The 16,147-nt window shown below is 37.9% G+C and overlaps 1 non-coding gene across 1 annotated transcript; it reads left to right on the top strand.

Annotated features, from left to right (window-relative positions):
• Positions 1-2,205: 2,205 nt before the first annotated feature.
• LOC123952378 lies at positions 2,206-2,309 on the top strand. The gene has a single exon (XR_006820629.1). It is a non-coding gene; the product is annotated as a U6 spliceosomal RNA (small nuclear RNA).
• The last annotated feature ends 13,838 nt before the right edge of the window (positions 2,310-16,147 follow it).

The following is a 16,147-nucleotide window of genomic DNA, read 5'->3' as shown; positions in this document are numbered from 1 at the left end:
ATTTGATTTTTGGTTACCTCACGTAAGTGAAATCATGCAGTATTTGTTTTTCTGTGATTGGGTCATTTCACTTGGTGTAATGTCCTCAGGGTTCATTTGTGTTGCAGCATATTACAGAATTTCCTACTTTTTGAAGGCTAAATAGCATTCCTGTGTGTGTGTGTGTGTGTGTGTACACAAACCATATTTTCTTAAGTAAATAAAAAACAGTTCTCTCAGAATTTACAAAACTATAAATGAAGAGAAAAGCCAGGCTGGTATCCGATACAATAAGGTTGTGCGTGGGCCTCTACTGAGACACTCTAGCCAGCCATGCCAGAATCCAGTGTGGAAGGAGAGAAGTAAAAGGTACAGGACTGGAAAAGTCATTCCCCCTTCTCCCCTCCTACCCACTCACCCATGAGGTAGTGTCTATGGTTGGTCAAACCTGCTGGGTGAAGAAGCTCCGGGAAGAAAAGGGAAGGAGTGTGGGAAAGAAGGGAGCATAAGAGGAACATGAACTCACTCAGACCTGCTTCTTTGTTACTTGTGTCTGTTGGTTGGGGTAAGAATAAAGCCACTTCCCAAACCTCTATGCCAAGCCCCTCAATAACCAGGAAATATATTTCCACTCTGCTGCACAAATTTCTACTTCACTATGTGTAAATCTAAAATTCCAACTGTCTATAATCTTAGCAATTAAAAAGTTGACCATAATCCTGCATGATGTGTACTAAGTGGAGGAGCCAAAATCAAACCAGGTTCAGCTGTCTTCCAGAACTGTACTCTTTTCACCTAACTACAGCTGATGATCCTAATAAAGAACAGGGTATGGTGTGAGGAAAGCCTACAAAATGAAGTCTAAATAAGACAAGCAGAAACCTCACCAACCTCATACAAATTATGTAAGGGCTTCCTGAATTAAATAGTGTAGGATAATAAAGCTCTGTTAGGGCAAATTCTAGAAACAAACTAAGATAATCAGAGCATAACAGGTGTGAAGAATCAGAATATAAATGTAGGAATATTGTAGATAAGAGCTGAAATTAAGTTCTAAATGGAGTCTTCTGGCACAGCAATTTTATTTTAAGAAATGTTCTAATTTCAAAGGCATCCTTTTAGAAGTCAGCAAATTATGAGAATGAACACAGAGAAATTGCAGCAAAGAACATTGATGAAATCTTCTCCTATCCCCATCCCCCCATCCTCTATCCTCCATCCTCCATCGCCATCCCCCCACCCCCTAGTAGCTATAGAGAAAACATTTGAGAAAAAATAATAGTGAGTCCAACTCAAAACCTTGATGAGATCATCATTGTTCAGCATGTAAGTGTCTACACAAGCAAAAACAATGTGTTAGTGAGAACAGGATGAGTTTGGAGAAATTGTCTAAAGGTCTTAATTTTTAAAACTTGGGGGGAGTGTAATCTTCCATCACCTGATGATAGACACACTAGAGCACAGACATTAAGGGAAAGACCTGTGGATTCAGGCTGGCCAAGGGGTACCTCTTTCACTCATGGATTACTGGTTATAAAACCATAAATCATTAATTATACCTTTCTAAATTTAGTCTTAATGTTTTATTTTATTTAAAATGAAAATAAGAGAATTAGCTCATTGCATTCTTATTGGAGTCAGTTAGATAATGCATGTACATTATGTAGCATAATGCCTAGCATATAGTAAGAACTCAAAAAATTTGGGTTTGAATCATTGCTTAGTTTTCAACCAGAAAATTAGGAAAATATAGCAATGATCATCTTGGTTCCAGTCATCTATACCATATTCTGGCTCTGAGCATACAACCAAAGGGTATTTTATGGAAGAACATCATAGTCACCCTCCATGCTTTAATATCTTAATATGGAACATTATGGACTTGATCTAAGACTTTATTTTGATAATAATAATCAAATGGTCTGGCTTATCTTTCAAAGTTACAGTTTCTATAATTTTTTTCTCCTTTATGTAAATAAGTGTTTTCCTTAAAATATGAATAAGTGGTGAGGCACCTGGATGGCTCAGTGGGTTAAAGCCTCTGTCTTTGGCTTGGGTCATGATCCTGGGGTCCTGGGATTGAGCACTGCGTCAAGCTCTCTGCTCAGCGGGGAACCTGCTTCCCCCGGCTCTCTCTGCCTGCCTCTCTGCCTACTTGTGGTCTCTGTTTGTTAAATAAATAAATAAATCTTTAAAAAAAAATATATATATATATATGAATAAGTGGTCTACTTTGGCACACATACACTAAAATTAGAACATTACAGAGAAGATTACCATGGTGCCTGCTCAACGATGGCATGCAAATTCATAAAGGCTTTCATATTTTTATGAAAGAATTCTGGATATGAACAGTAGTGGTAGGTTGTACAATAATATGAATATATTTAATACTACTGAACTGTTCATTTAAAAATGGTTAAAATGGGGGACCTGGGGGCGTATTCAGTTAAGCATCAACACTTGATTTTGGCTCAGATCATGATCTCGGGGTTGTGAGATTAAGCATGGAGCCTGCTTGAGATTCTCTCTTCTCTCTCTCCCTTTTCCCCTCCACCTACCTCTGTCCCTCTTTTAAAAAATGGTAAATTTTATATTATACATATTTTACTACAATTCAAAAAATCAGAAAAAATATGAACTAATACTGTTTCATTAAGAGGATCCTGAGATCTTAAAACCCTGGTCCTTTGTCAATGATTTTACAAATCTGAATGGTCACAGAATAGCTAAATTGCTGGTCCACTGTTATTTAGCAAAGCAGCGACAAACAGCATTAAAATTCTGTATATTACAATTTGAATAAGCTAACTAGAGCAAGCTGGTTCTTGTTTATATATTTATGCTTATTGTATAACAGCTCAGAAGAATAACTATTTGTAGAATCACTTACCACTAAATTTTCCACTATGGTTTTTTTTTTTTAATACTTGTAAAGATACATGCGGGATAGGACATAGTAATCAAAGCAAAATTATGTTTCAGCTTGATGCCCAAACAGCAATTTAAAACATTTTAAATGTTTTTATGTTATTTATTTTTCCACACAGAATTGTCTAGCAAGCTTTCCTAAGGATTAAAATTACTGGCTTAGGGGCGCCTGGGTGGCTCAGTGGGTTAAGCCGCTGCCTTCGGCTCAGGTCGTGATCTCAGGGTCCTGGGATCGAGTCCCGCATCGGGCTCTCTGCTCAGCAGCGAGCCTGCTTCCCTCTCTCTCTCTCTCTGCCTGCCTCTCTGTCTATTTGTGATCTCTGTCAAATAAATAAATAAAATCTTAAAAAAAAAAAAAAATTTAAAATTACTGGCTTAAACAACTTGTAATATGAACAGGAAGCATGAAAATAAACTTACACCGAGTGAGTAATCACAAGCCCTGCTACAATTTCCATTCTTCCATGGTCTAACATTTCGTCAAGCAACAAATATGGTGATAAATGATCTTGAAGGAAGTACAATTGTTTTCCTCATTTTTTCTTGCCATCTGAAGATACTGGCTTTTTGTTTTCAATATTAAATTGATCTCTACCGGGGCACCTGGGTGGCTCAGTGGGTTAAAGCCTCTGCCTTCAGCTCAGGTCATGATCCCAGGGTCCTAGGATCGAGCCCCGCATCAGGCTCTCTGCTCAGCAGGGAGCCTGCTTCCTCCTCTCTCTCTCTCTGCCTGCCTCTCCGCCTACTTGTAATTTCTGTCTTTCAAATAAATAAATAAAATCTTAAAAAAAAAAATTGATCTCTACCTGCATCTATACCCTTAAATTCTACTTTTCCTCCTGTTGTGGATGGATGTGGATGAATTGTTCTTGTTTGTAACCACAGCCTCATTTCTCGTCTTCCTTTTGTGGTTACAACTAGTGGACATAGTTCTTTCAACTTCCTAACCTCTTACTATCTGCTCAACGAGCTTCAGCCAGTTTATCAGAACCTCCATCTTGCTCTACCCAGTGGCCAGTTCTCAAACTTCATCTCTCTCAATCCTCCAGCAGTGTTTGAGTTATCATTTTCTTACCAATATGTTTTTGTTTTTGACACTCTACCATGCTAATTTTCCTGCTTCTTCAGCTGCTTCCCCTCCTCCATTTCTTCTATTCACTCCTTTTCCTCTTCTTGACTTCTACATGCGAAAGTGCCCAGGACTCAGGCCAGGCTCTGTTTTCTCCTCTAGTAATACTCTTCCATATTACTGTATCTAGTTCCCATATGTAAATACCATCTCTCTACTAATAACTACCCAAAGCATATATCCAGCCCTGACCTCCTCCTGAACCCTAGGCTCATGTATCCAACAGTCAACTCATCATCTCCAGGGAGTGTCTACTAGGCATCCACCCAGAGCAGTAGCCTTAATCAACACCCCCCGCCCAAAGACTTCTCCCTCCAGTCTGTTCCATCTGACTCACCTGTTAAGTCCACAACACAGAGTACTAACCACTATACGATCACAGCCTCACCTGTTAAGTCCAAAAACCCAGAATGTATCTTTGAATTTCTTTCCCTCTCCCCTGCAATAAATCTATCTGCAAGTCTTGTCAACTTGTATATCTCAAAACATTTCTTAAATCCAGTCACTTTTGCTGGCTCTCCCATGACCATCTTTGTGTGTTATCCATGCTTAACTTCAGTAATACCCTGCCCACCATTCAACTTGCTTCCATTCCTTCCCTCCTATCCTTCATTTTCCACAGAGCAACCAGACAGAGCTTTTAAAAACTAAATCAGGTTGTGTCATTTCATTCAAAAGCTTCCAGGGTGGGGCGCCTGGGTTGCTCAGTCAGTTAAGTGGCAGACTCTTGGTTTCAGCCCAGGTCATGATCTCGGGTTTGTGAGATCAAGCCCCATGAGCTCCATGCTGGGTGTGGAGCCTGCTTCAGATTCTCTCTCCCCCTCTCCTCTGTCACTCACCCCCATCCCTCTCTAGTGAGAGGAAAAAATGCTTCCAGGGTGTAGGCATCCTACTTAGAATAAAATCCAAACTGTTTATCACCTCCAGGTCTGTCTCTGACCATCCTTCATATCTTATCTCCTCCCATCCCCTTCTCCCATGTCCCAAAGCTCTCAGCCAAATCACTCTCATTATTCTCCAAACGTACCAATGTGTTTCCCTCCAGAGGGCTATTTACTGATGCACAATAGGTTTCTGATAATTATTTACTGGACAAATTATTTTAAGCGGGGCTTTTTCCTTTTCGACTCTCACTGTATTATTTCTGTTAGTTTGTACCACTTCCTGTACTCACTTGTACACCCGCTCTGCATTATGTCCAGAGAAAAAGAACACTATCAGTATTTTTTAAGGGTTACTCACTGTGGATAATTTAAAGTATTTCTTTTTCAAGTGAGAAATCTAACAGGAGTGGTATCTTAATTTAAAGTAGCCTGGGAGCATGTCTTTAAAAAAAGTTACATAAGATGATTAAATTTTACAGATCTACTATATAACATTGTGGCTGTGATTAATAACACTATAATACTATGTGGTTATGTGGTTAATAACACATAATACTATGACCTAAGGGAAATGATAAAATATGAACATCCCATACAGCTGAGAGACTCACAAGGACTTCTTGGAGGTGGCACATGCCATAAGTGGTTAAAAGTGAGCAAGTATTGTACCCTTAACCACGTGTTAAGAGGCTAAATCTCACGTTAAATATTCTCACCACAATAGAAAAACTTTCACTATCAGATATTTTAGATAAGCTTGCTGAGATACACTGTAGCCAGACCTCAGGCTTCTATTGGAGGCCCACTACTTCTGTAGCTGAGCAGACTGAGCCAGCATCTAATAATTTGCATTTGTACATCACATCCATTTTTTACCAGGAAGATTCAAGATCTGATCAGCTCTCACCACTGTTTTCCACCCTTCCCTGGGCCACCACCATATGTCTATCTTCCTGAAATTGATTAAGGCTAAAATCTAGAGTCCAATCTTGCATTTCTCTACCCTCCTTCTGCAATCCAGTGTTCTTTAATAAACCTCTTTCTTCCAAAATACCAAGAACTTCATATATTCATCCCACAAATATTAACTGAATTCTTCCTTGCTCCCAGGCATTATCTTATCTCTGATGATATAAAATGGATAGCAGTGGACTGATCTGTGCGGGCATTACTGCAATTCCTTTAAGTTCCTTGAAAGAAAATTGCTATATAAATCCACACATTTTACAATTTTTAACTTAACTGTGTTTCCCAAGGTTCCATCTCGATTCCCTCACTCTGTACTTTCCTATCTTTCAACTTCCCACTACGTTTTACTGCCTACCATCAGATCTCGGTACATAATATTGACTGGCATCTTCGGTTATGTCCCTTTGCCTACATTCTTCAATTTTCCATGTGCCAAACTACTTTCTACCTCAAATACAAAAGCCAACTCAAATTCAGATTAATCCAGGAAGACTATGTGGCAGAGCCAGGTATTAAAGGGCTTCAGGAAAAAAGTTCCAAAACATCCTGTTGTGAGCACCATGCAAAATGAGTAAGACCAAGTACTATTTTCAGCACCGTACCATCTGGGGAGTGGATGTAACATAAATGCACTGTGAGTATAATACTATGACCTAAGGGAAATGATAAAATATGAACATCCCATACAGCTGAGAGACTCACAAGGACTTCTTGGAGGTGGCACATGCCATAAGTGGTTAAAAGTGAGCAAGATTTCAACAGATACAAATGTCCAAGAGTTCCAGACAGACAGGCGGGTAAGAGAGAAGAGCAGCGTGACAGAAAGGATCCTAAATGATGATCCCTCTGTCCTGTGGCAGCAAATGTCAGGAGCAGCTGTGCTTTCTGAAATCTCATTCCGCTGGCAGACAAGATTATCTACCACAGTGGTTAATGTTTATTTGACAATAATAATGACAGTTGAACAATACAGACTCACTCCTGTGGGTCGATAAATGAGTGGCACTGGCCCTATCAAGACAAGGCATCTCTTGTCAAAGTGAATGACAGAGAAAAATCATGCAAACACAGGTGGAAGGCATTCTTCAAGGATGACATGAAGCTATGGCAAGAGCAGTTTCTCTCCGTGGCTAGAAAATGCAACAGAAGACAATGTTACAGAGTTTTAACCACAATAACAGAGATATGGCTGAGTTGAGCAGAAGGAGAAGGCCAACGCGCGCACACACACACACATAGGGATGAAGGCAAGTTCTCGTATTTATTTTCATAATGCCTTTCATCTCTGTGCATGCAGAACATACTACGTGAGATTCGGAATATGTGTTAGACACTCGGTACTGAGCAGGGTGTGAAGGAAGCAAAGGGAGTTTTTGTCTTCTTCCCATATCCTCTGTAAGAGCTCTTGGGGAGCCACTTCTCAGCCTCTTTGCTAAATATAAATATAGTCACTTTGAGTTTAAGTTCTTTCCCTAAAGCACAGCAAAACATCAGCCTACTCTGTTTCCATATCTGGCCCTATAAACTACATGCAGCAATTCTAAGAGAAAGATTGTTTTAATTAAAAAAAGAAAGCAAAGAGGGGCACCTGGGTAGCTCAGTGGGTTAAAGCCTCTACCTTCAGTTCAGGTCATGATCTCAGGGTGCTGGGATCGAGTCCCGCATAGGGTTCTCTGCTCAGTGGGGAGACTGCTTCCCTCACTCTCTCTCTGCCTGCCTCTCTGACTACTTGTGATCTTTCTTTGTCAAATAGACAAATAAAATCTTAAAAAAAAAAAAAGAAAGCAAAGATAAAGAAAAGCAGCTCTATGTTTTAACAGGGGGCTGCAGTAGGGCCCAAGGTATTTCTAAGGCTTTTGAATACTGTGCTGTGAGTCACAGCTCCAAGGCACCAACTCTTCAGAGCATAATTTCTTCCATTGCTATAAGATGCTGCCACACACTGAAGAGTGGTTTTCTTCAAGGGAAATGTTTGGTGTAGGGCATTATATTCAGGAGGCATCACCTAAGAAAGGGATTGGGAAGAGTCACCTTGACTCTAGAACAAAAGTTCTCAGTCTGGCCTATGGTGGGGGTGGGTCTGCGGATGGACGACAGAACATCTGTGAGCTCTTCAAATTATATGTAAAATTGTGGCTATTTGTATCTCTCTGGAGAGGTCCTCCATAGTTCTGTTTTTTGTTTTCAAAAGGATATATAGCCTCCACAAAGGTCAGGGCTCCAGGGAAAGCATACTAGTTTGCTGGGGCTATCATGCCAAAGTGTCACAAGCTGGGCAGCTTAAAAAACAGAAATTTCTTGTTTTCACAGTTTGGGAGGCTAGAAGTCTGAAATCAAACATATTGACAGGGTTCGTTCCTTCTGAGGATTGTTAAAGGAACATCTGTTCTGGGCCTCTCTCTTGGGCTTGTAGGTAACTGTCTTCATGTTCACATGGAATGAATGCTCTCGTATATGCGTGTGTCTATGTGTCCATTCTCTCCTTTTGAAAAGGACACCAGTCATACAGGATTAGGACCCACCCTAGACCAGTGAGACCTAATCTTTAGTTATATCTACAGTGACCCTTTTCCCAAATAAGATCACCTTCTCAGGAACCGGGGGTTAGGACTTCAGTATAGGAATTTTCAGAGGACACAATTCTACCCATAACAGAAAGCACAGCAGTGGGATGTAAGGCATATTTTGTCCCATTTCAGACATACAACTCCCCCATTTCCAACCTGGGAAAGACGTATCAATAAACCTACAAGAATGTTGTAACTTCTATACCCAAAATGAATATCATAATAGGAACACCAGTCATAATGGATTAAATGATTTAATATATGTAAAACTCACAGATCAGCACATAGTATATTTTGGCTAAATATTGACCATCATTTATACGCATTCACTCCTAGTTTTCTATCTCAAATAGGAGATTTACCACTCCTTCCTCTTGCCACTCAAATCTGAACTGGAGATGTTTTGGTTATAATTTTTCTCCCTGTGATTTTTCTCCTCCTTTCTCACAATCACAAGTTACATCTTTTTCAGGAGATGGAAGCATCTGGTAGCCTGTGTATATCATGCTCCCCCAAATTCAATAGGCACTTTTATCCCTGAAGATAAGCCCTTCACAGTCACCCTATGGGCGGTGCCACAGGCTCATGACACATCTGGTCTGTTAAAGGCCAGCAGAAGGCCATAAATTCCCTTCCCTACAGTTCTTGCCCTCCTATGATCAATGTCAAGTGCATATTTTGAAGCCTCCTTTTCTTTTTCATTTTTCCTGGGAATAATGGACAAAATTTATTCCATTTGGAAAAAAAATAATTTTATCTACTTTTTCAGAGTTTTTCACAGTTCACCTTCTTTTTTATGTTTCCAAATGTACTTATTCTTATAACTTTCTAAAGTATTTATTATAGCATGAACATTTGTACTCTTTCCTTGGGATGTATTTACTATTTTCAAACTGCTCTTCTAGTTCAAGGGAGAACCATTGATCAATCAGCTCTTTTGCTTTCTAAACAAAACTATATCCCCACTCTAAGTTTTATTTCTTTTACGTACATTTTCCTATAAGAAGTAAAGTCCCACAAAATAATAATACAAATATTGATTTAATTGCATTTAATAACTACTGAATTTCCACTATGTCCTGGGCATTGTGGTTGTCATCAAAAATTTAAAAAATGAAATAAAGCAAAACTACAGTTTTCTAGAAAAGAAGGATAACAGAAAAAGGGAAGTAATAGCTATTAGAAATTGGAAGTCATCATGTCATGCATTATGTAGAGAAATTTACATGTTATATTACTTAATATTATCATATAAGAAAACAGTAAAGTACAAAAAAGATATAAATATCATAATTCTGGTAGAATGGCAAAATCTAACTGCAAAACTCGAGCTCTTTCTACTTTATTGCATTGCCTTGTTAGTTCTACAAATATTACTAAGACTCTACTATTAATGCCAAGAATATTGCTGGGTACTGTGAACAAAATAATTAAAACACAGCCACAATCACTACCCACATGAACCTTAGAGTCTAATAAAGGAAGCACATTAATCAGTCAAATTCATTTAATACTGCCATTTTAAAATACATGCTAAGAAGAGAAGCTCTCTTTTGAGAGCTTCTAATAGTCTAGGATTTCATTCCTAAGGGAAGTGAGAGAATGGGTCCCAGTGGAAGGGATTTTTGAGGTAAGATTTAAAGCATAATGGAGATTTTAAAAAGCCAAGGCCCAGGGCATCTGAGTGGCTCAGGCAGTTGAACATCTGAGTCTTGGTTTTAGCTCAGGTCATGATCTCAGGGTCATGAGATTGAACCCTTCATCAGATTCTGTGCTCAGCATGGAGATTCCCTCCCTCTCCATCTCCCCCCCTCCAATAAATAAATAAATCTTTAAAAAATAATAGAAAATAAAAACTAAAGAGTCATTAGCACTTCTGGGAAGATGAAACAGACATATACTCTCTTGTTATTCATGCTAAGTATAACTATAATTCATAGATATTATATATTAAATAAACATCAGAAGACTGAAAGATAGAGAGAGAAGGCAGTTTGGCTAGGGATCACAGGACCCAAGGAATGAAAGAATGGTTAAGTTTCCTGGGTTTTCTTTTTGCCTTACATATCCCAGACTTATAGCCAAGGTAGCCAGTGACCCAGAAACATTAATGAGGATATACAAAAAATCCCAACTAAAACGTGATCTCTCTAGCCAAAGGATGAAGAAAAGGAAAAAGTAGCAAGACAGAAAATTTTAGACAATACTCATTCCATTCTAGTCAAACACCATAGAAAAACTGTAGCCATGCTCCCATCCATATTAATGAATGCTGTGTGCAGATCTTAGCCTTATACCCTCAAGAGGGTGTACCAACTGCCCCCAAATACCTGCCAGCGTGGTATCAGAACAGGTCAAATAGGGAGATAGGATTTTCATCCCCAGCTTTCAGTAATAAGTACCCACCACCTCCAACTGTGTTATTAGAAATCATCCAGAGATAACGAAGTCACTGTGATGTCAGTGGGGACTGCTTGTATCACCAAATCCAACCTGCCCAGCAATAACAAGCAGCCCCTCCCATATCTCACATGTGAGGAGGTTGTATGGGGAACCTGAATTTCTGCCTCTACTTGGCAATAATGAGGTGGTGTTCCTCCCTCTCCTCCTTCTGGAATGGTAGCAGAGGGACAAAAAGTTTAAATAAGGTCAGAACATAATGGGAAAAATGTATGAGCTTCAATAAAAATCACTAGTCATGCCAAGAACCAGGAAGATCTCAAACTGAAAAAGACAATAGATGCCAACATAAATATGGCATAAATGCTAGAATTATCTGATGACAATGTTTAACATCCATGAAAAAGATGCTTCAATGTGCATTTATCAGCATGTCTGAAACAAATGGAAAAAATAAAAAGATTCATTAAAGAAATAGTAATGTCCTACAAGGAAATAGAACATACAAAGATTTATCAAATGGAAATTTTAGAACTGAAGAATATAATAATTGATAAAAAGCTCAGTAACTGGCTCAGCAGCAGAATAGAGAGAACATATGAAAGATTAGTGAAATGGATGTTAGAAAAATAGATATTATTAATCTGAAAAACAGAAAAATATACTTGAAAATGAACTGGGCCTGAAAACCTGAAGAAGTACACAGGGTCAGAGCTAGAAAAGCATGAGAAGAAATAACAGACTAAAATTTTACAAATGTGGCAAAGAGATTTCTAGATTCAAGAAGTTTTGTGAACCCCATACAGGAGAGACCCAAAGAAACCCATAGCAAGAAACATCATAATTGAACTTCTGAAACCTAAAGACAAAGAAAAAATCCTCAACACAGCCAGAAAAAAATGACATCTAACCTACAGAAGAAAAATAATTCAAGTAACAGCAATTACTTTATGATCACTTAATGAGAATTACTAATTCTCATTAGTCACTACAGAAGTCAGAGAAAGTGACAAAATATTTCTAAGGTGCTGAAAGAAAAGATATGTCAAACCAACATTCTGTACCCAGTGAAAATATCCTTTAGAAATGAAGAAGAAACCAACACATTCTCATATGAAAGAAAACTAAGGGAATTTGTCACTAGAAGACCTTCCCTAAAAGAACATAGGAGGGCAAATGTGTTTCTGTATGCTAGCAAACAAATATGAGATGACAAAACATACAATACTATTTATACTTGTTCAAAAAATGGAATTATTTAGATGTAAATATAACGACATGCGTAAGGTTTGTCAACTTAAATACATCATTGATGAAAGGGATAAAAAAATCTGAATAAATGAAGACATATCATGTTCAACAGAGTAAAGATATAAACTCTCCTCAAATTGATATACAGGTATAATGCAATTCCTATCAAAATTCAATCAAGATTTTCTTATGGATATATATAAGATTACTCAATAATGTATATGAAAAGGCAAAGGAATTAGAATAGCTAAAGCAATTTTGAAAAAAAAAATAAAGTGGGAGGAATCCACCTACCCAATTTCAAGACTTACCATATGGCTACAGTAATCAAAGCTGTGTGGTACTGCTAGACAAACAAACATACAGATCTGTAGAAAAGAATAGAGAACACAGAAATAGATGCTTATAAATATGCCCAACTCATTTTGTGACAAATATTCAATTCAGTGGAGGTAAATGGTCTCTGAACTCACTGCTGGAGCAATAAGATATGAGTAATCCTTGACCTCAGTCTCACAGCTAACACAAAATTAACTCAGAATGGATCAAAGACTTAAAAGTAAAACATGAAACTACAGAACTTTTACAAAAACATGAGAAAATCTTTAGGATCTAGGACTAGGCAGAACTGTTGGACTTGATACCAAAAGCATGATCCATAAAAGGAAAAATTCATAAATTGGACCTCATTTAAATTGAAAACTTCTACTGTGCACAAGACCCTGTTAAAAAGATGAAAGGACAAAAAACAGAGTGGGATAATCAAACTGCATTTCTGCAAACTATGCGAAGAACTCTCAAATTAAAATCATAGTAAGATATTTCTACACATTTACCAGAATGACTAAAATAAAAATTAGTAATAAGATCAGATGTTGGTAAGGATGCAGGGAAACTGGATCACTGATAAGAAACAGTTAGGCAGACTGTTTTTGTTTTTGTTTTTTTAACTTAACGTGCAACTGTCATGTGATGCAACAATTGTACTTGTGGGCAATTATCCCAGAGAAAGGATGATCGCACTCACACAAAACCATGCACCTGGATGTTTATAGCAGCTCTATTCAAAACAGCATAACACTAGAAAACAAACAGATATCCTTCAGCAGATGAATGGTTAAACAGACTGATATGTCATAATAAAAAATACCAAATTGCTGATACATATAGCAACCCGGGGGGAATCGCCAGAGAATTAGACTAAATGAAAAAAGCCAACCACAATCAGTGACATATTTGATGATTCCATTTACATAACATTCTTTTAAAATTTTTTTTTGATTTCTTGTTTTTGACAGAGAGAGAACATATGTTGTGTGAGAGCAAGGGAGGGACAGAGCGAGAGGGAGAGAGAGAATCTTAAGCACTAAGTATGGAGCCTGACACAGGGCTCAATCTCACAACCCTGAGATCATGACCTAAGCCAAACCCAAGAGTCAGACACTTAACTGAGCAACCCAGGTACCCCTCCTCCCATTTACATAACATTCTTGAAATGATAAATTATAGAAATGGAGAACAGATTAGTGGTTACCAGAGATTAGTAGGGGGTGGGGCACTGGATTGAAGAGAGTATGGTTATAAAAGGACAACATTAAGGATCCTCATGCTGATGAAATATCTGTGTATCTTAAGGATATGAACATCAGGATCCTGGCTGTAATCTTCAACTACAGTTTTGCAGGATGTTACCATTAGGGAACTGGATGAAGTTTCCACAGAATATGTCTCTATTATTTCATAAAACTGCCTGTGAAAGTAAAACTATCTCAAAATGAAAAGTTTAATAAAAGGCAAAGAGTGATGGATAGAAAGAGATCAAGACTCTGGTCTTGATCTAAAAGTGTGAAGAGTCATTGCAGTGTGTTCAGCAGAGAATTAGCTTAATTGGAATTGTGTTTTGAAAAAAATCCCCATCTGCAATGTGGAAAATAGAGGAGCAAAAGTGGCTATCTCCCCAATATGCTGCTTACAGTTCAATTATGCTGCTCCAGCTACAGAGGCTCAGTCTGAGATAGAGAAGCTGCCTGGAGAATCATGTCATTGATTTAGCAGTTGCCTTGAGCTAAATTCTCCTCTGATGTGTTCATGGGAAAATTCCCATAGAGTTAAAAAGGTGAAAACATTTGAAAATTGGTTTGATGTGTTGACTATTTTAATTCATCAATCAGGTAGGCATGATCAAAAGCAACCTGAGTATGCTTTGTGACCTCTATTAAAAGAAAAGTCTTACTTCAGCTTCTCAAATAAATCATTTCACAGAGACATTACAAGTATCAGTGGTTACAGGATTCTCTTTAGCATTTGCTAGAGATTTAATGCATTCAGACACATTAAAATAGTTGTTCATGAAAACTTACAGAAGATGAAAAACGATGCTGTGTTACAATTTATTGTGCCTCAATAGGTCACCTTTTCTGAAACAAAAATATGAGTGCCTTTAAATATAGTTTTGGGATTCACAACCCTACATGTTTACTGCCTACCTTTTACCTAAGTTTACAATCCATGCCAATGACTACAAGTTATAATTTATCTACAATAAGTCAACTGTTTTTGTTTTCCAACTTTAAAAAAAAATATTTAGTCTAAACATTTTTCCTCCTGCATTGAATGAATTGCCCCTTTCCTGCATTGAATGAATTGCCCCTTACTTTAGTGTCAGATAGACAATGGCTAAGTGGACAACTACCAGCTTTCCATATTAAACAACCTTTTATGGAGCATCATTCATTTTCATGTACATTATTTAATCATTATAGTGATGCAATGAGGTGTTCAGAGTAGGCTGCCAGTTTATGGAAAAGTATAAAAGCTACAGACAAGCAAACTAGCTTCTCCAATATTTAGCCACTAGCCATATGTGGCTGTGAAATTCTTGAAATATGCTAGTCCAACTTGATCATATTATAAATGTAAATTACACAAATGATTTTGAATATTATAAAACATCTCATTAATATTTTAAAATATGGACTGCATGTTGAAATGATAATTTAGATATATTGGGTTAAATTAAATGTATTATTAAAAATAGCTTCACTTTTTTTTTCCTTTAAACATAAAATCATACTTGGGGCTCACATTATACTGCTATTGACAGCAGTGCCCCAAATCTTGTCAATGAAATGTGCTACATGTATCTGAAATCCAGGTTCCTCTCTCCATCCCCACAGCAAACACTGCAATCCAAGCCACTTTGTCTACCACTGCCCATTCATAATCTGCTCTTTACTGCAAGCCAGAATGGCAGTGTTTTAAAAACTGTTATCTGATCATACTATTCCTCAACTTCAACCTTTTCAGGGAAGTCCCATTGCCTTTTCAGTTAATGAAGTGTTCTTGGTGTTGATGTGTTAATGAAGTTCATAGTGTTAATGAAGTGTTCTTGCCTTGGTGTACAAGACTTTATGAATCATTTTTGTCCATGTCCAGCCTCACTTTTCCCACTTCCAACATGTGGAAATTTTCTCAGACACTTACAAGGTCCTTCTGTCTTAGGCCATTTGTATATTTGGTTCCCTCAAACTGTCTTCTGCCATCTCGGCCTATGGACTCCTACTCATTCATGAGACCCCAGCTTAAATATCACTTCCTCATGATTCCCCGTAACAGGATGCACTTCCCATCATAGAACCCTATAGTTCTCAGCACACTTACATTTTTTTAACATTCATCTTTCCAATGGACTATAAACTCCATAAAGGCAAGGACCTTTGGCCTCTTCCACCACTGCATTTCCAGCACATGGCTGGAACTATGCTCGTCAGATAGGAAACTTAAGTATCTGGTGACTGACCGATGTTCTAAAATACTGTAGCCACATTAAGAGTGAGAAAGCCAGATCTTCCTGCAAGACAGTTTATTGATCAAACTTTGAAATCTACCTGCTGGTTATATGCAAGAACTAGGTGATCTAAGAGCTATTAGTATATAAAGAAAACTTGCAGTTCTCATTTATTTACTTTCCCCCCCCAGCTCTATCAACGAAAACAGAAAAGAGATCAAGAGCTCTAAAGATAAAATAGTCTATGCCT

This window comes from Meles meles, chromosome 10 (assembly GCF_922984935.1).
Source record: "Meles meles chromosome 10, mMelMel3.1 paternal haplotype, whole genome shotgun sequence".
NCBI classification, from domain to species: Eukaryota; Metazoa; Chordata; class Mammalia; order Carnivora; family Mustelidae; genus Meles; species Meles meles.
This window is presented reverse-complemented; position numbering and strand designations above follow the sequence as displayed.